At 44.8% G+C, this 21,704-nt stretch overlaps 1 protein-coding gene and 1 long non-coding RNA gene across 7 annotated transcripts in view; one reads left to right on the plus strand and one right to left on the minus strand.

Annotated features, from left to right (window-relative positions):
• The window catches only part of PPP2R2B (protein phosphatase 2 regulatory subunit Bbeta), a 522,252-nt gene that overhangs the window by 25,640 nt on the left and 474,908 nt on the right, over nt 1–21,704 (minus strand). The gene's annotated exons all lie outside the window — the stretch shown is intronic.
• On the plus strand, nt 8,050–14,675 carry LOC121819650 (uncharacterized). Its single transcript, XR_009600867.1, has 3 exons — nt 8,050–8,387; nt 10,360–10,597; nt 13,071–14,675. It is a non-coding gene; the product is annotated as an uncharacterized LOC121819650 (long non-coding RNA).

Consider the following 21,704-nt stretch of genomic DNA (forward strand, 5'->3'; position numbering starts at 1 on the left):
TTCACAGCAACAACAACAAAACCCTCATCAATCAGAATTGAACTTGAGAGTTAAAAAACTCATTGAAACAGAAGAACATGAACTCGATACCGTCTCTGACCCAGTGTCTCAGTCTGTGCCCTTACCTCTTGGTAAGCACTAACAAGGCCCCTGGACTCCGGCTGGTGTCCTCATAGTTGGATACTAGATTTCTACCTTAGTTTCTCTGCAAGGTAATCTCATTAGGACCAGGGACTTAGAAACTCCAGGCATGCTCCATACAAACATCCCCATAGGGAGAGGAACGATGGCCCTGAAGTTTGGTTGCCCCTACCCAGTGCATTTGGAGAGCTTGAGTCAGTAAACGGGAAGGACTTTGCAAAACTGCACAGTGATGGCAGTCAATTCCTGCCTCTGTCACTTATCAGCTGCTCACATTTTCTTTTCTACTCTGAGATTCCATTTTCCCAGCTGCAGAATAGGCATGCTGCTTGGCACATAGCAGGTCCTCAGTAAATATCAGCTGCTGATATTTTTATCATGAAAAGTATGCACTGATTCTGTATTAGCCAATCATATTTCACTTACTAAGCCTCTTGGGGGACTTCCCTGGAGGTTCAGGCAGAAAAGAATCTGCCTGCAATGCAGGAGACCTGGGTTCAGTCCCTGGGTCAGGAAGATCCCCTGGAAGAGGGAATGGCTACCTATTTCAGTATTCTTGCCTGGAGAATTCTATGGACAGAGAAGCCTGGCAGGCTACAGTCCATGGGGCACAAAGAATTGGACAAGACTGACCAAAGAGAGAGAGAAGCCTGGGGGGAGGATTAAATTAGGAGTCTGGGATTAGAGATACAAACTACTAAATAGAAAACAGATAAGCAACAAGCACAGGGAACTATATTCAATACCCTGTAATAAACTATAATGGAAAAGAATATGAAAAATAATATATATGTATAACTGATTCACTTTGTTGTACACCTGAAACACCACATTGTAAGTTAACTACACTTCAATAAAAAAGACTCTTTTGAGAATTTGGGGCTGAAGACTACAGAACCTGGGGGCTATTTAAATGATGTAAATATGTAAATGAGTATTACAAGGTTATACCTAGGAATATGTTCTCCAAATGGTAGGCATATTGGAAGGCCAGTGTGGCAGCACTGTAAAGGCTTAAAGTGACAGCCCCAGAAGATGGAGGTGAAATGAAAAAAGAGAATGTTTAATCAACCCATCACAAGTTCATGTAGAATGCAGAGACCAGAATATAAATAACATGCCTACCTGCACAGCACTGCAGGTCATTACATGTCTGTGCTTATCCAAGTCTTAATATTAGCTCCACGAATTCCTTCCATTCATTCAGCAATGATATTCAGTGCTATTAATATTTACTGTTTATGGGAAGCTTATTATATTTTAGGCCCTAAACTTTTCATATTTTATCTTATTTAATCCTTATAACAATCCTACAAAGTGGGAACCATGATTTCTTATTTTACAGATGTGAAAACTAAGGCACAGAGAGGTTTTGCAACCCATAGAAGGACAACACAGCTAGATGGAGTAGCTGACCTGAGTGTGTGTGTGGGTGGGTGTGTTAGTCATTCAGTTACGTCTGACTCTTTGCAACCCCATGGACTGTAGCCCACCAGGCTCCTCTGTCCGTGGGATTTTCCAGGCAAGAATGTTGGAGTGGGATGCCATTTCCTCCTCCAGGGGATCTTCCAGACTCAAGGATTGAACCTGCATCTCCTGCATTTTTTGCCTTGGCAGGCGGATTCTTTACCACTGCACCATCTCGGAAGCCCATAGCTTACCTGAAGTAGAATTCTGAAGTTGGGTTTGTCTGACTTCAAAGTCTCTGTTCTTAATCATGGTGCAGTGCTGCCTTGAACTATGTACAAGACCTTATTTTAGGAGCTGTAAGAAAATACCAGGGTAGTATCTACATAACATCATGGACCTATAAAGCTGGAAGTCTCACACTAAATATTTTTTTATTGTGCATTAGCTAGATGAAAGTCAGTGTAAGGGCTCTTAATGATGACTAGTCCTACTCTAGTCTGTTGACAACACAAGTCCTCAAGGGAATGAATCGATTTCAAACACTTAAGGTACATAACTCCTCTATCGAAAGCTCCAGAGTTCAGGCTTTACTCCATCATTGGCAAGCAAAGGTTGGGTCCCCAGGACTTTGCATGACCCTGTCAAGACCCTCACCACAGGAAGTCCAGGCCCTCAGGACATCTCTTACCCCTGGATTCTAATCCCTGTGGTCTGTCATCAACAAGGCAGCCTTTCCTCCCTCTGTCCATCTCCCCAGTTTATGTGCACTGACATTTGAAAGATTTTATTTGTCTTTTCTATAGAATACAAACTCTATAAGGGTTGGGGTTCTTGTCTATTTCATTCTACTATATTCCCTGGAACATAGGAAGTGCTCAGTAAATATGTTAAATGAATCAATATTGATGATCCATTTTATTTTTTAAATGAAAATAATATTTATCTACTAAGCAGGTCCTAAAAGGAATCTATCAAACCAATGCTTTATTCATCCAGATTGAAGTCCTTGAAAAGTACGAAAAATACAAGTCACCTGTAATTCAAGTTTTTCACTAATCCAGGCTGAGCCATTATTTTTCAGTATTTAAGTGTCTCTTGTGTGCATGCACACACACATGCTACACTTAGTACATTACCGAGAACACGCAAATTAGAAAGTATTTGTTGGGTGATGCATGCCAGGCCCTGAACTATATGCCAAAGAGACCCCGTCCTATCCCTGTGGAACTCACAGGCTAGGGGAGGAGATAAACATTAAACAAGCCACAGATTGCGCTGCAGATGTGAGTGAGTGAGTTTACTGCATCATCAGTGTGGGAATAAAGGTGCTGGGAAGCGCGCTTGTGGAACGCAAGTGGCGCATCACTGCATTCTGTGTAGTTTACTGAATAGGTGGTCCAAGCGGGTCCAGTGCTTGAGTGATAGATCTCAAGACAAATCAGAACTGGTATTTCTCCTGAAGACCCTTGGCTTGGCATTAGAAATCCTGCTGATTTGCAGGGTTTGCGACTAGCTTTTAGAAAATGAAGACATCAAGAGAAGAAAAGAAGAGAACCATGACAGAGGAGGAAGCAGCCATGAAGAGAATCCTAACAGCACAGCACTATTCACTGAGGACGTGTCAGACCTGCCGACAGATGCTTGTGTCTTGGAGACCCCCGTAATGACATTAACAACAACGATCATGACATCTACCACCCTTTCTTGGTCCTCATGCTTTGCATTCATCATCACATTTAATGTTCAAACCTATGAGGAAGGCACTCTCACTGTCCTAATTTAATAGATGAGGTAGATCAGGAAAGGTTGAGTAACTTGCCTAGGATCATGCAGGTAATGAGTAGTAGAGATGGCCTTTCTACTGACCATCTGTGCCTCACTAACCCTGCCTCCACAATTTGGCCTCTCCTTGCTTTGTCAGTATCGTTTCTGTTTAAACAATCAAGTCACAGTAGACTCCCTCGTATTTTAGACATGCCTGTGCATGCCCACTTCCATGTCTCTGCTCCTTCTTATCTCTTCCCTTGCCCACCATGGGCTACCAGGAAAAACATCAGACTGGAAATCAAGAATGCTGGGTGGAATCTATGCTGGATTCAAATTAGCTGGCTCTTAATAATACTTACTACCTGCTAAGCTACCACTTACGCCATGTGCCTTACATGCATTAATTCATTTGCTATTCACAGATCTTATTTTGCTTTTCCACAAATCAGTCCCAGCAGGCACAGATGCTCTCGGTCTGCTTTCAGCCTAAGCTCTTAATCTCTCTCTATTGTCTCTCATTTGAATGGCTGGACAACATCAACTCTCTGGACTGATTTCCTTGTCTGTAATATGATGGAGGTAGGATTGCCAACCAGGTCCCTCCCAGCTCGCAGACAATAAGATTGACGAATTCTACTGGTCTTGTCTTTCATCTTTCCTCTACTTTTTATTTTAAAGTCTCAATTAAAAAGATAAAAATAATATACCAGGGAACCCAGAGGCAAATAACTTTTTAAAACAGAATAAAACAGAGCAAGTAAAGACAGATGATATAATACCCTTTAAAATAACTGTTTCATAATTTCAACAAATAAAATGCTTGATTAAGAATTTTCACAGATAATTAGAAAATATATTAAAAAGAACCAAACAAGGGTGATTAGAATCCAATAAAGGCATTTAGCAGTGGAGCAGATACAACTAAAGAGAATGAATAAACTGGAACATCTCCCCCAAAAGAACAGAGAGAATAGAGAATATAAAAAGATTTCACAGAAACAGAGAATACATTGATAAAAGTTAATACATATAATTGGAGCTGAAGAAGAGAATAGAGAGTATATTTCAAAAAAATAAATTTCAAAACTAATGAGTTATCAGGACACTATTTTAAAAGCACTACAATCTCCAAACAGAAACACATACAAATGCACAGTACATTGTAGTACAACTGCTAAAAAGCAGGGTCAGCTTCCTCTACTAATGCCCATTATCCTAGGCTAGCCTTCTCATCATGACTCCAGAAGAACACTCAGGAATTTGTCAGGGATTCCAGATGCTGCAGTCAATTGAGCTTTGGAAAGTCCTACTCAATTTGGGGTGGGGGGGTCGATGATGCAATTAATCTATTAAAAGTGCTGAGAAGTCCTACAGGTAAAAAAAGACCTAAAGAGACATTTCTCCAAAAGAGACATACAGATGGCTAACAAACATATGAAAAGGTCTTCAACATTGCTTATTATTAGAGAAATGCAAATCAAAACTACAATGAGATATCACCTTACACGGGTCAGAATGGCCATCATAAAAAAAGTCTACAAACAATAAATGCTGGACAGGGTGTGGAGAAAAGGGAACCCTCTTGAACTGTTGGTGGGAATGTATGTTGATATATTGATATAGCCACTATGGAAAACACTATGGAGATTCCTTGAAAAACCAGGAATAAAACCACCATCAGTTCAGTTCAGTCGCTCAGCCGTGTCTGACTCTTTGCGACCCCATGAATCGCAGCACACCAGGCCTCCCTGTCCATCACCAACTCCTGGAGTTCACTCAGACTCACGTCCATCGAGTCGGTGATGCCATCCAGCCATCTCATCCTCTGTCGTCCCCCTTCTCCTCCTGCCCCCAATCCCTCTCAGCATCCATAGGACCCAGCAATCCCACTCCTAGGCATATACCCTGAGGAAAGCAAAACTGAAAAAGACACATGTACCCCAGCATTCACTGCAGCACTATTTACAATAGCTAGGATATGGAAACAACCTAGATCCCATGGACAGATGAATGGATAAAGAAGCTGTGGTACATCATACACAATGGAATATTACTCAGCCATAAAAAGGAACACATTGGAGTCAGTTCTAATGCAGCAGATGAACCTAGAGCCTATTATACAGAGTGAAGTCAGTCAGAAAGAGAAAAATGAATATTATATACTCACACATTTATATGGAACTAGACAGTTGGTACTGATGAAATTAGTTGCAGGGCAGCAATGGAGACACAGGCATAGAGAACAGACTTATGGACATGGGGAGAGGGGAGGAAGGAGAGGATGGGATGTATGGAGAGTGTAACATGGAAACATACATTACCATATATAAAATAGATAGCTAATAGAAACTTGTTGTATGTCTCAGAGAACTCAAACTGGGGCTCTGTAACAACCTAGAGAGGAGGGAGATGGGAGGGAGGTTCAAGAGGGAGGGGACGTAGGTAGACCTATGGCTGATTCATGTTGCTATTTGGCAGAAACCAACATAACACTGTAAAGCAATTATCCTTCCATTAAAAATAAATTTAATTATTAAATTTTATCTAGGAATCCAGATTTCTCAACCTTTACAGTACTGAATTTTGGGCCAGAAAATTCTTTGCTTGGCACATTGTAGGATGTTTAGCAATATCTCTGGCCTCTGCTCACTAAACCACATCCTTCAGCTGAGACAACCAGAAATGGCTCCAGAGACTGCCAAATCCCAAGGCCACGGTTGCCCCTGGTTGAGAACCACTGCTTTAATCCTGCTTTCAAATCTTATTGAATCAAACCACCTCCCTTCCCCCGTTCCATTTTATTTTTCTTGGAAAATCACTTGCAACCCAATATTTCTCCAGAACAGACCTCCTCAGAATCTACTTTGGGTTATCACGCTACAGTCAACAGAGAAATGAATAAAGACGATGAGGTACATATACACAGTGGAATATTACTCAGCCATGAAAAGGAATGAAATTGGGTCATTTGTAGAGATGTGGATGGATCTAGAGACTGTCATACAGACGGAAGCAAGTCAGAAAGAGAACCACAAATATCATACATTAATGTGCATTGGTGGAATCTAGAAAAATGGTATATAGATGATCTTATTTACAAAATAGAAATAGAAACTCAGATGTAGAGAACAAACAGATGGCACGGGGGAAAAGGGAGGGGTGGGATGAATTGGGAGATTGGGATTGATATATATATACACACAACACACACACACACACACACACACACACTATTGATACTAAGTATAAAGTTGGTAGCTAATGAGAATCTACTGTATAGCTCAGGGAACCCTACTCAGTGCTATGTGGTGACCTAAATGGGAAAGAAATCAAAAAATGAGGGGATATATGTATTAAATCCTAAAGGAAATCAACCCTGAATTTTCACTGGAAGAACAGATGCTGAAGCTAAAGTTCCAATACTATGGCCCCCTGATACGAGGAGCTGACTCATTGGAAAAGACCCTGATACTGGGAAAGATTGAGGGCAGGAGGAGAAGGGGATGACAGAGGATGAGATGGTTGGATGGCATCACTGACTCAACGGACATGGGTTTGAGCAAACTCCAGGAGAGAGTGAGACAGGGAAGCCTGGTGTGCTGAAGTCCATGGGGTCACAGAGTTGGATATGACTCAGAGACTGAACAACATAGATGAATCACTTTGCTGTGCAGTAGGAGCTAACACAAGATTGTAGAGCAATTATACTCCAACAAAATTTTTCTTAAAAAGCACTGACACTTCCTTTCAAATCCTATAGGCTATAATAGGTGTCTGGTACAATGTTTTGTGTTCTAACATGTACAGACAATGGAGCCAAAAAGTACCATGATGTTATCTTTCATGGTGCCTGGCCCAGGGCGGGCACCTCAGACAGTTCAGATGACTGGCACCTGAATAAGATACTGGAATCATGGGAAAGCGTCAAAACCACAGATCAGAGAGAGGAAGAGTTAAGAAGGAAGCTGCTGACTTTGGAGAAACCTAAACCTACATTTATGACAAGTGGGGCAAAGGAGAAAGGCAGCATGCTGTGTGCTGGGAGAAGAGGCTGGCGACAGCAGAAGAAAGAATGGAGGGAGACCACAGGTAAAGGCTGATCCTGGGCCGGCTGCTCCTTCTGGACCTCACACTGGACACTGCACAGGAACTCACGCCCAGGATGGAGGGTCAGGAGGGGGCCCAACGCCTCTGTCGCATATGGCGTGGGGGCTGAGCGCGCAGGTAGTTCCAAGCTCAGCGAGTCTGGGTGGAAAGTCAGCTCTGTTGCTTATGTTATGAAGCCTTGGACAAGTGGCTTGATCCTTCCAAGCTTCATTTTCCTTATCTGTCAAATAGATGTCAGAGGAATATATACCCTCTAGTGTGGCTGAGGAACAGATGAGATCTTTCACGTCAAGTGCTTAGCACAGGGCTTGTACCCACAATAACACAGGAGGCAGCAACAGTGCAGAAGTGGTGCTGCTTAATGCAAGCCTGCTGTGCAATGAGTCCGGAAGCCTGATGTGCTTTTCCACTGGAACCAGATCTTAAGAGCTACTGGTTGTTAAATCGATTTCTAGGTCTTCTACCTGGGCCATTACATGGACACACAACAGCTTGTCTCTGGACCATCAGTTGATATATACCTTCCTCAGTATATGCACCTCTCATTTGGTGCTGAACACGGTCAGCCCCTCCCCGCCCCACCCCCATTCTGATGACTCAGGCACATGAGAGAGAGAGTAAAGGAAACTGGGGATGGGGGTAAAAAGGGAACAGACTCAGAATCACACACAGGGTTTTAAATCGCCCACTTCTGCTGACATTTCTTCTGTGCAGAAGCACAGCTGGCAGGCTTTTCCGTTTGGAGACACGGCCGACAGTTTCCCCACAATGGGGATACAACTGGCAATCTTCCTACAGAGTAAGGCAGATGGCAATTTTCCTTCAGAGGTATGTGCAGGCCACAGTTTTGCCCCTGGAGAGGAAAGGCTCACTGATTGAGATGCAGCCAGTAATCTTTACTGTACAGAAGACACATTGAATAATTTTCTCCAGCAAGAAAAATGGCCAACAGTTTTCCCACGGTAAGTAAGAATGCCCATAGACCGATAATGCTTGCCTTTATCCAGCTAAGGAGAGCGAGAGAAGTTTAAGATTTAATTAGTGGCTATTGTACTACTGTGGGCATAATGACATAGTCTCCAGACATGAGCTGGAGACTGGAGCTTGGATCAGATGAAGACTCAGCGGATTCTGAACTGGGAAACGACCAAGCCCAGTGGGCTCTATTTTTACAATTTGTTTTTCATACAGACCTTCACTAATTCTACAAGTGATTGTTTAACAGTGAAGACTGTAGCAACACAGTGCACAGCATGATGGAGCAGGAACAGTTCATCTAGGAGAGAACTGTGGCCTCTGAATAACTGTTTCCATGATATTTCTGCATGTATCATAATTCATAATATCATCTCTTTTAATAAATAATCATTTGGAGACTTCTCTGGTGGTCCAGTGGTTAAAGATCTGCTTTGCAATGCAGGGTACACAGGTTTGATCCCTGGTCGGGGAACTAAGGTCCCACATGCTGTGGACCAACTCAGTCCACGTGCTGCAACTACTGAGCCCACGCACCAGAGCTAGAGAGTCCCTGCGCTGCAATGAAAAAACCCCACGTGCCGCAGCAGAGATCCCACGTGCTGCCCCTAAGACCCAAGGCAGCCAAATAAATAAATAAATATTGAAAAATAAATCATCATTCAAAGTGAAGATATAATGAGTCAAAACATCTTTTTCTAGATAGAAAAAAATGGACCTAAAATTCTCAGGCAAGCAGAAATGATGAGACAATCTGGGGTAATGTGATCTCAGCTGCTCTGACTGGGTAAGACTTAACGGAGCTGAACCTTGAATGACTAGTCAGCTCTAGATAGATCAGAGGTTGGCAAACTTTTTCTGTCAAGGGCCAGGTAGCAAATATTTTAGGCTTTGAGGGCCCTCTGGTTCCTGTTGCAGCTGCTCAGTCATGCCTCTGTGGCATGAAAGCAGCAGAGAGAATATGTAAACAGATGAGCGTCTATTCCAATGAAGCTCTGTTTATGGACACTGGAATCTCAATGTCATCTAATTTTTACATGTCATGAAACAGTCTTCTTTTTTGATTTTTTGCTCAATCATTAAAAAATGTAAAAACTTATTCTTTGCTGGTGTTGTGCCAAAGCAGGAGGTAGGTCAGACATGACCTGCAGACCAGAGCTTGCTGACTCTCGATGAATACGTTTTGGGGTTGTAGGGGTGCTGCCTGTGCTAGACAGGGAAACCAGCATGAGTTTGTGCCTGGGTGATACACATAGCTGAGGGGACAGTGCGAGCCTGGGACTAGCAGCACAGATTGCTCGTGTGGGAAGGCTGGAAGATGAGATCATTGCTTAGGAAGATTTGCTAAGATTTAGTAAGGAATGTCTCTCTGCTGCTACAGGAGATGTCAGTGGTCTTTGGAGCCGACAGCTGGTTGGAACCCATGCTCCACCATTTACAGGCTGGATTGTCTTTGTCAAGTTTTTGTACCAAGATTCAGAATCAATACTTTCAGTATGCAGACATCTGTTCCTGTTTTTGCATGGTTGTCAGAATCCACCTAGCTCAGTGCCTGACACATGATCAGAAGGCGACAAATACTAGTGTCACGTACTCTTCAACCGACATATTTTGACTGACTGGTAGGTGTGAGGCGCTCTGATAGGTGTTAGGGTTACAAGAGTGAGCTGGATGGAAAAGATCTTGTGCTCTTTGGCACTTCCTTCAACAAGGAGTGGGACCATTTACTTGTGCTGGGGATGGGGGGGTGTGCTTTTATTTTTCACTGAAGGAAAAAAAGCTGCTAAGTTTCACCCCCGCCCAAGATGTCTATATCATAATCCCCAGAACCTCTGACTGTGTTACATGCCAGAGGGGAATTAGGTTGTTGAGTACTTGACTTTAAAGTGGGGGCAATTATGTTGGAGCTGCATCATCTGACTGTGCCCAGAGTAATGACAAGCATCTCTCTGTATGAAGGAGGAGGAGGCAGGAGAGGCTGTGTCAGAGGATGCAGTGTGAGAGGGACTCAGCCACTGCTGGCTTGGAAGATGGAGGGAAGGGCCAGGAGCCTAGGAAAGTGGGCTGCCTCCAGAATCTCGAAAAGGCAAGAAGCAGACACCTCCCCCACCTCCCAACCCCTGCACAGAAGCTCCAAGCAGGAGCCCACCCTGCAGACCCAGCAAGATAAACACGGTGGACTTCTGACCTCTGGAATGTAAGATGGTAACTTTCTACTGTTTCAAGTCACTGCGTTTACTAAGTGTGTGGTCATTTAATGTAGTAATAACAGGAAATTAATACTCCTCTTTCCCCAGACAGTCCATACTAGAGTGGGTTGCCATTTCCTTCTCTAGGGGATCTTCCCAACCCAAGGATCAAACCCAGGTCTCCTGCATTGCAGGCGGATTCTTTACCATCTGAGCCACCAGGGAAGCCCCCATAAAGGGGGAGATACGGTTTATGAGCTCTCCCCACTGACTCTGGGCAGCTGCTCATACTTTTCTGGGCCCCAGCGGCTGCTGGCTCTGCCTGCAGGTCCCTGAAGAGACTACTCCCTTTCAGCAGCTGCTCCTCTCCAGCTGGCCCAGAAGGCAGACCAGAGCGAGCTGGGCTGGGTTCGTCACAGCTCAGCCACCATCTCCTCCCAGCATCCTGGTTGCTGCCCGCATGGGCTGACACCATCCAGAAAAACTTGAACACGGTGACAGCAAAGCAGAGCAAGTCAAGCAGCTAGCTCACAGACCATCAGGATTTAGCAGCAGAACATGAGGTTGCGTGTGACCCTGCTGTGCCCACGAGAACTCTTCCCAAAGCAATGTCACTTACAGTGATGCCCCCCACGAGTAGCCAGCAGTCCCGCCCACTGGGCCTGGCATGCAGGGCCATTCCTATCAGGCCCCAGATCAGCACTCCAGTGTTACTGCCCAGTTCTCACTGGCTCAAACTCTCCATGGCAGCTGACTGGCCTATTTGTCATTTCTGCTGGGGTCAGAGAACTCCTTTCTCCAGGTGCCAATCGGGTGGTGAAAGAGACGAAGCATGCATGGGTATACATCAGGGAGTGCTAGGGACTGTGGCAAACCGGAGTTTCCACTCAGTTCCAGCTGACTGTGACCACCCAGAAGTGTTGGTCTGGCATAGCCTGATCATCTCATTTTGAAGTCCAAATTTTCCATGGAACCCTGATGCTTCATTTTTAACAACTAATTGAGAATTTTTAGGATGCAATTAAAAAGAAGTCACCTGTAAGCCCTGTGGGCTGCAGTTTGTGACCTCTGGTTTGCATGCTTCACTAATGATGGCCGATGTTTATGGAGCACTTAGCATGTGCTAGAGCTTGGTCCATGCTTATTCCCTTCCTGTCTTAGTTCTGTCTGCTATTACAGAATACCACGGACTGGGTAGCTTACAGACAACAGACATACATGTACATTGGAAGTCTGAGAGCAGAGCGCCAGGATGGTTGCATTTCGGTGAGGGCTCTGCTCTCAGGTGCAGAGGGTCATTTTCTTGTTGTGTCCACATGGACACACATGTTGTATTCATGAGGGCTCTACCTTCATGAGCTCATTGTCTCCCAAAGGTCCTACTGCCTCATAACTGTGACGCTGGGGATTAATAGATCAGCATAAATATCGGGGGCTAAAACCAGTCCAGAATACCATTCTATCTCTGCTCCCCTGTTTCTCTGACTCCTGTTCAGCCATCAGGGCTCACTGTCTCTTCTGCGAAGCCTTCCTTGACCACCACCACGCCCTTTTCTTCCTCTCACTGGATAATGCGGCCACTTTCCATACTTTTCCCTATTACTTCCTGTACTGTGCTTAGTCGGTCAGTCATGTCATTACTTGTAAATTCTGAAAATATATATATTATTTAAAATAAATCTTTAAATAATATATATATTCGGAATTCACAGGTAAGTCATCCTAGTTCAGGGAATGACTAGTGGTAAGTCAGAAAGGCAGCACTAGTGATAAGCACAGCACATGCTCCCCGCCTGAACGAGCTTCATCTCACCGCTCAGGAAAACAGAGGCGTGGAGAGACTGGGACACTAAGGGCCACGTGCTCCCCGCTCATTCGCTCTGGGCTTAGATCTTTCTCCTGAAGGAGCCTCAGCTGGACTCTGTGATCTAAAGACAGGGGAAGTGAGGACCTGCCTGGCCGAGGGCTCACCTGCCAATCTAAAGGCTGAACTGGGCCTCCCATCCACAGGCAAGTTTATTCGTGTGGAGCCTGACTGTCCTCCCTTTGTGAAGATTAATCATTTATTAGCCCGGCGGGGCGGGTGTCTTTTGGAGAAACACCATTCTGGAGAGATACTTATTGAAGGAGCATCTTGTCGCCAGCTGGCAGCAAGAAAGGGCGGCTCCAGTCCAGACAAGACGATGAGCTGGCAGTGGGTGTCTTGACAGGAGCCGAATGAAGAAATGTGGTAGCAGCGAGGCCCAGCTGTACAAGCCGACATATCTGGTCTTTCACTGTGATAGCCCTCTGTTTATTGGGGGGCGGGGGAGACAACAAGCGGGTTCATGGGGCTGTATGTCTCCTGCTGTGGATTTGTGTGTTCCTATAGCCAGTGGGCTTCAGCAACATGACACAGGCCCCTAGGCACACTTAATACATCACAGGTTAAACTTACCTCCCTGCTTTCTCTTTCTCCCTCTCATAATTTGTTTCCAACAGGAAACTCCGTGCAGCTGCTCCGAGAGAAGCTCAGACTCCCCGGGGAACCTCTGCCCAGGTGGCAGACACCGAGAGTGTGTGGCCCTTATTAGGGGTGATCGCTGGAAAGCTGGTTGTCATGGCACCGCGAGGCCAGGGCTGCACTCCCAAGATGCCCCCATTTTCTAGGCTGTCTACATAATCACTGCAATGAGAGGCGTAAACACGGAAAGGGAGAGAGGAGCAGCTCCCTGCTGACAGTCATATCCTTGCAGAGCGGGACAAGGAGGGTCTGGGCACAGCCCAAGCACACAGCATGGAGGGATGCTGGTGGGGGCCGCTCGCTGCCTCCCTGTCTTCCCCATGCTCTGCCTCTGTGTTCTCAGCGCTGGCTTTCGACAGGAAAACACTGCTCTTGACTTACTGACAGACAGCATTGTGCCTGAATGTGCCTGGAACTTGCATACATGGAGAGGTCAGAGCTACTGTCTTCAAGTAGATGGAGTCATTGCCTCGCATCCAGACACTGTGCTAACTACGTGTGATAGTCCATTCCACTCTCACAACCTGCTTGCTTTACACTTTAGTGGATATGGGATCTTTTATAAACACGTATCATTAGTATGCTTTAGTAGTCATGATGCATCAGAGAGCCATCTATCTTTGTCCCAGGCCAGGAAGAGGCAGAGCTAGGATGTGAACCCAGCTCTGGTTCTGTAACTGGACCCTACTGTCCCCCTATTCTGCATCATTTCTCCTCCAGTTCAATGTTTAGAGAGGGTACCCCTGTCTGGCGCTCATAGACACAGGGAGTCCCCCTGTCCCACCTCCGAGGGCATAGCCCTAGTAAAATGAACTGGTCTAAGGCTTAAACCTCTGATTTGGACTTCATTAGCTGTGTGTTCTCACTGACCACAGAGAATTAATCCGAGCAGAGATGTCTCTTAATGGACCTAATATCATGCACCAGTGGTGATGTACAGAAGAGTCATCAGCTTTGTTGAGCACTGTATCACCTGGTAGGCCCTCCCCCTGGCTCCAGACATACCATCACCACTTTGAGACCTCTGGGACCTGGAAGCCTCTGGTTTTGGATGCAGAGAGAAGACACATTTTGCAATCACTGGAGCAAATAAAGGCTTTATCCCTTAGCAAGCACTTTAATGCTTAATGACTAGGACAAGAGGAGGGGGGACTGTCTGTGCCCAGTTCTCATTTTTAATTTGGCTGAAGAGTAAGAGATCTTTTCATCTCCGCTGTGACTCATGCCAGGCCTACTGGGTCACCCTAAGTAGATGGCTCAGAAAACAAGGGCACCATGGTGTGCTGATTTCCTGGAAGCCAGACTCCACTAGTGAGATGCCTGTGCTGTTCTCTGCTCTCCAGCTACCTGGCCTACCCAGCTTCCTCCCACTCTGGCCCAGGGGGGAAATAATGGGAAGGCTTTCTAGACATTATCAACAGCTTCAACCCCGGGCTGTACACTGGGGTTTAAATCTAGGCTCCATTCTTGACTTTACATAAATTACTTGCTTTTTTGAGTCTCCACTTTCTCATCTGTATCTCTGCACTCCTGGATTATTGTGTTAAGAATAAAACATTTATAAATAAACACTGACTGCTTACTGTGGGCCAGGCATTATCTCATTAAATCCTCACAACTCAATTATGCAGGCTCTGTTATTGTCCTCATTTTATAGAGGGAGACTCTGAAGCTTAGAGAGGAAGGTTAAGTTCAAGTCCAAGAACTTCAAGATACCCGCACTGGGTTTGTCTGACTGTAGAACCAACACCGTTGGCCGTTGACAGCAGGCAGGGGATCTCCTGCATTTCGAATGTTCGCCTTATGCCCTTTTGCTTTTATGAAAGACCTATGCTAGCATCTGTTTTCACTAACCTAACTAAAAGAAACACAAAGAGGATTTTCACTTTTATGAAAAAAGCTAACATTCAATACCTTTATTTACATATGATTTAAGAAAAGAACACATACCACATTTTACCTAATATTAGATCCTTTATAAACGTGTCTAATTCACTCATTTGTTCACCCATCCATCCATTTACTATGCTTTAGTAGCCATGATACATTGGGCCCTATCCTCAAAATGCCTCTACTTCTTAATAACCTTTCTTGGGGCTAGTGACCATGTTTTGTAGCAACACAGATATGTAGTTTTTTGCCCTGAATAGAGAATAGAGAAGGTTCTGAATTTTGAATAGAGAAGGTTCTTAGTAAACAGTGACTGAAAAATGCTACATGTCAGGACTTTGGGGGAACATCTAGGATACCTTGAGGATGATGTTTGATACCACAATTCATTTTAACATCTGACACCATGTTCAGAGTAAACATTATTTGGTCAGCATTAGTAAACATTATTTTCTGTCTTTAATGTTGGGAACCTAAATTTCAAATTCAATTTTTAAATGAACTTTCTATTAGAAACCTTCCATAATTTCACATCCTCTTATCCCACCATGTTACATTGGAGCAGTAACTGCATCGTATGAGGCTGTCTATCCCATTGTGTTTAGCACAAAACCTTGCTCACACTTATTGACCCATTCCTTGCTTTGTTTGATCTCTCCATCTTTTCCCTAAGCTTGATGATCCCATGTATCTTAGATGTAACTCTTCAATTTCCCTACATTATAGGGGTTTTCGAATGACACCAAAATTTCAAGATGAGCTAGTTGACCCCAGGATTAAGGATGACCATCGAAGAGATAAGTCCTATTTAAATCCTAATGTTCAGGTTAAAGATATAAGAGACGATAAAAGCAAGTATCATTACAAGCCCCCCAGGGATGAGCATTCCCCTGCCCTCCGCTGCCTCCGGGCTGTGCTCGATGATGACGGCAGGCCAGCAGGTGTCTTGAGTAATTTAGCAGATAAAGGGACCTGCACGGATGGGGCGGAAAGCTGCTTGACTGGACAGCTGATCTCACAACTCAGTTATCGATGCCACCTACAGAGCTGTCAAAATAGAATTATGTGAACCGCACAGGGGGCTTAAATTAGCTGATATACTTAAACATGTGTCAATTACACACGAGAGAGTCCCTCCTTCCCTTCTGTATCCTCCAGTGCTGGCCAAGCACTGAAGGTGGCTGAATTCATTACATGAAGCAAGAAATAAACCCATGGTAAACCATGATCTTTGTCAGTGTACTAGATTCATCTTTTCTGGGGCTTGATTTTCTCAAGCTGTAGAAAGGAAGAAAGACTCTGAACTCAAAGGGTTTTATGAAGACCAATTAAGATAACAGATGAGGGGCTCCCCTGGAGGTCCAGTGGTTAAGACTGTACCCTTCAATTGCAGGGGGTATGGGTTTGATCCCTGGTTGGGAAACTAAGATTCTATGTGCTGCATGGTACAGCCAGTAAATAAATAAAAGATAACAGATAAGAAGGGGTTTTGTAAATGGTAAAGTGCTAAACAGTTTAAAAAAAAAAGAGTGAAAAATGAAAATGTTAGTCAGTCATGTCTGACTCTTTGCGACCCCATGGACTGTAGCCAGTCAGGCTCCTCTGTCCATGGGATTCTCCAGGCAAGAATACTGGAGTGGGTTGCCATTTCCTTCTCCAGGGGATCTTCCCAACCCAGGGATCAAACCTGGGTCTCCTGTGTTGCAGGCAGATTCTTTATCGTCTCAGCCACAGGGAAGCCCAAACAGTAAAAGGTAAACAGTTAACCATTTTATGCTTTGCTTTTTCGTGAGTCTCCAGTCCATGGAATTTGTGTTTCCACGCCATACTGTCCCTCCCCTAGTCTTTGCCCACTCATTCACTGCCCTTCATCAAGGCATGTGCTGGCATCATTCTAGATTTTTCCCTCAACCTCACCTTCCATGTCTGTTTTTTTCTGGGTTTTGAACCTGGAGATTATCACACTAAGAGAAGTGAGTCAGAGGAAGGCAAATATCATATGATAGCACTTATATGCAGAATCAAAAAGAATGATACAAAAAAACCTTACTTACAAAATAGAAACAGACTCATAACTTAGAGATGAATTTATGGTTACCAGGAGGGAAGGGAAAGGGGGAGAGATTCACTGGAGTTTGGGACTGACATATATACACAACTGTATTTAAAATGGATAGCCAACAAGGACCTGGGTTTCCCTGGTAGCTCAGCTGGTAAAGAATCCGCCTGCAATGCAGGAGACCTAGGTTCGATCCCTGGGTTGGGAAGAACCCCTGGAGAAGGGAATGGCTACCCACTCCAGTATTCTTGTCTGGAGAATTCCATGGACTATTCCATGGGGTTGCAAAGAGTTGGGCATGACTGAGTGACTTTCACTTTCAACAAGGACCTACTGTACAGCACAGGGAACTCAGCTCATATTATCTAACAACCTAAATGGTAAAAGGATTTTGAAAAGAATAGATATGTCTACATGTATAACTGAGTCACTCTCCTGTATACCTGAAACTAACACAACACTGTAAATCAACTATGAAAAGTCAAAGTGTTAGGCACTCAGTCACGTCCAGCTCTGCGACCTTGTGGACTGTAGCCCACCAGGCTCTAGGCAAGAATACTGGAGTGGGCTGCCATGCCCTCCTCCAGGGGATCTTCCCAACCCAGGGATCAAACCCAGGTCTCCCGCATTGCACGTAGATTCTTTACCATCTGGAATCAAGTATACTCCAAAGGAAAAAAAAAAACACAAACAAACCTCCTGTTAACTTCACATTCAAAATGTAGCCCAAATGAGCCTAATCTAGTCCAAGCCACTATCACCCCTTGCCTGGACCATCTTGATGGCTTTCTAACTCTTCTCCCAGCACCCACTCTTCCTTCTGATGCTTCATTTTTTTCATGGCCATAGAGTGATATATCTACAAGTATAACTGTGTGGATCACTACAAACTGTGGAAAATTCTTAAAGAGATGGGGATACCAGACCACCTGACCTGCCTCTTGAAAAATCTGTATCCAGGTCAGGAAGCAGCAGTTAGAACTGGACAGACTAGTTCCAAATAGGGAAAGGAGTACGTCAAGGCTGTATATTGTTACCTTGCTTATTTAACTTCTATGCAGACTACATCATGAGAAACGCTGGGCTGGATGAAGCACAAGCTGGAATCAAGATTGCCAGAAGAAATATCAATAACCTTAGATATGCAGATGACACCACCCTTATGGCAGAAAGTGAAGAAGAACTAAAGAGCCTCTTGATGAAAGTGAAAAGGAGAGTGAAAAAGTTGGCTTAAAGCTCAACATTCAGAAAACTAAGATCATGGCATCCAGTCTCATCACTTCATGGCAAACAGATGGGAAAACAGCAGAAACAGTGACAGACTTTATTTTTTGGGGCTCCAAAATCACTGCAGATGGTGACTGAAGCCGTGAAACTAAAATACACTCACCCCTTGGAAGAACAGTTATGACCAACCTAGACAGCATATTAAAAAGCCAAGACATTACTTTGCCAACAAAGGTCCATTGAGTCAAGGCTATGGTTTTTCCAGTAGTCACATATGGATGTGAGAGTTGGACTATACAGAAAGCTGAGCGCTGAAGAACTGATGCTTTTGAACTGTGGTGTTGGAGAAGACTCTTGAGAGTCCCTTGGACTGCAAGGAGATCTAACCAGTCCATCCTAAAGGAAATCAGTCTTGGATGTTCATTGGAAGGACTGATGTTGAAGCTGAAACTCCAATACTTTGGCCACCTGATGCGAAGAACTGACTCATTTGAAAAGACCCTGATGCTGGGAAAGATTGAAGGTGGGAGGAGAAGGGGCTGACAGAGGATGAGATGGTTGGATGGCATCACCAACTCAATGGACATGAGTTTGAGTAAACTCCAGGAGTTGGTGATGGACAGGGAGGCCTGGCGTGCTGCAGTCCACGGGGTTGCAAAGAGTCGGACACGACTGAGCTACTGAACTGAACCGAATAACATTACATGTTATTCCTTAAAACCCTACCAAATTTTCCTTCTTAAATAAAATAAAAGCTAAATTCTTTCCCTTTGCCTACAGGGCTATGTTGCCTAGCTCCCAAGCCTTTTTCATAGACTCCAACAGGGATGAGGATCCAGGGGTGTTGGGAGTGATTACCCTGAGTGTAGAGTTCTCCTGAGATCTGAGCCACCAGCCTCCTCCTCCTCCCGTTTCCCCTCATCGTGCTCCTTCTCCTGATACCACTGGCAGCCAGATTGGTTTTCCTTCTGCCCTGACCTGCCAAGCACAGCACAGATTCACAGCCTCTGCATCCGTGGCTGCGGCTTCTCCAGAAACACTTTCACCAAATCTTGTGTTATCTTATTCACCTCTGTGCTTGTTGTCTCTCTTACTGTACCTGGATAGAGTGCCATGTGGGCAGGAGGGACCATTTACTTAGTGCCTGAAACAGCCCCTGGCACACAGTAGCAACAATAGATATTAAATAAATGAATAGTAGGCTGATTACCATCATTTCATAGACCCCTCTTCAATTGTCTACAAATTCCAAAGCATTCCCAAAACTAGAAATGAATGAACCCAGATGGGGTCAGCCACTCTTCAGTGTGAACCTCTTCATCTGTGTAAAGAGGAGCTCTGGGTGCCTACTCTAGCTGTCCTGCAAGCATTTACTCAGTAGCCCCACTAAGTAAAGTGTCGAAGGGAAAAATAAAAAGCCTTAGCCATTATGGAGGAACTATAATATGCAGGGACAGACAGAAACGGAAACAGGTAATTTCAACCTGTCATATCACATGCTCTGATGGAGGGCACTTAGCCTACTTGGTGACCTTGAAGAGTATGGTAGCAGAATAATGACTTCTCAAATATGTCCATGTCCTAATCTTCAGAACCCATGAATATGTTCCCTTTCTTGGTAAAGGGGCATTAAGACTGTAGATGGAATCAAAGTTGCTCATCAGCTGACCTTAAAATAAGGAGATTGGGCTGGATTACCTGTGTGGGCCCAGTGTAACGGCAATGGTCCTTAAAAGTGGAAGAGGGAGGTGGAAGAGGACAGTCAGAGCGACAGACATGAGAAGGCTGTGTTCCCCTGTTGCCGGCTTTCAGACGGAGAGAGGGACCATAAGCCAAGGAGTGCAGATGCCCTCACAAAGGTGCAAAAGGCAAAGAAACATTGTCCCCTAGAGTCTTCAGAAGGGAACACAGCCCTCCCAACACCTGGATTTTAGCCAATGAGATCCATGTCAGACTTCTGACATACAGAACTACAGTACAGCAGCTATAGGAAACTAAATACAAGGAGGAAATGTGAGCTTTGATATCCTCTCTGGTGGGATAGTCTCAAGAAGACTCTTGAGAGTCTCTTGGGACTTCAACGAGATCATACTAGTCCATCCTAAAGGAAATCAACCCTGAATATTCATTGGAAGAACTGATACTGAAGCTGAAGCTCCAATACTTTAGCCACCCGATGTGAAGGGCCAACTCATGGGAAAAAACCCTTATGCTGGGAAAAAACCCTTATGCTGGGAAAAAACCCTTATGCTGGGAAAGACTGAAGGCAGGAGGAGAAGAGGGTGACAGAAGATGAGATAGTTGGCGTGCTGCACTCCATGGGGTTGAAAAGAGTCGGATACAACTTAGCGACTGAACAGCAACAACTGGCAGGGAGAGATGGGCTATTTTAAGACCCATCCTGCCCTGCTCAGAGCCCTCCCCAGGCTCTGTCTGGCCAGTGGCCCTCCTTGGGGAAAATTTCTCCAGGTATCCCCTTGACAGGGGTTCTCTCAAACTTCACGTTGAAAATGCTCACCCAGTGTCTATGACTGCTTTGTCAGTGATGGCTTGTCACAAACAATGATGATAGGCAAGTGCCCTTGAGACACGCCAAGCACACAGCAGCCACAGTCACATCTAACCTCGAGGCCAAGCTTTCCTGTCCTGTGTGTCTCTGGGGCTGCAGCCATGTGCCGGAGCCAGTGCCAGCCTCCCCTGCCTTTCTAGCCAAGACCCCTCGAGGGGGAGAGGGCAGGGCCTGGGACAGTGTTAACTGCTAATGAATGACACTTGCCTCCAAAATTAATAAGCTTTCCCTTTCTTAGGAAAATCCACTCAACTGGAGTCTCCAGGATGACTAATTGACAGAACTGGTTAAATTAATCAAAAATGGAAATGAGGAAGAGGGGAGGGATTCTATTTTTACTGCTAGGCTTGGGCCTTGCCTGCTCTGCTGCTAATTGCCACTAAGCTTGAACGGGGTAGATGCTGGATTGGGGGGCAGGGTTCAGTGAATTCTGCAGCTTGGAGCAAGGCTCTGGCTTTTCTCCAGGAGGGGGGCGGGTGGGTGTCTGTGTGTGTTTGTAATCCTGTCATCAGGCAAAATCATTTTAATAAAAGGTTTTGTTGTTTTAACCTAACCAAACTCCCCTGAAACAGACACTGTTAATTACGCCCCCAGTCAATACTGAACCCCTTTCAGAAGCTGTGTCAAACCTCGGAGGTTTGATGATGCATTGCAGCTGTAGCCAGGGCTGATGCCTTTGGACACATTCCATCAGAGATCAGGGGAATGAGCCATAGGTTTATTAAGGGGTCCAGTGGCCTATAAAGCCAGGACTCGGCAATTAAGTTTATAGATGAAGGTGATGAATGAGACAGTGGATTTCATGTTCTGCGTAAAGGCAGAGTTATGCTGCCATCGGAAATTGCTGTGTTGAGGAATCCAACCCAT

The sequence above is a fragment of the Ovis aries genome, chromosome 5 (assembly GCF_016772045.2).
Source record: "Ovis aries strain OAR_USU_Benz2616 breed Rambouillet chromosome 5, ARS-UI_Ramb_v3.0, whole genome shotgun sequence".
Lineage (NCBI taxonomy): Eukaryota > Metazoa > Chordata > Mammalia > Artiodactyla > Bovidae > Ovis > Ovis aries.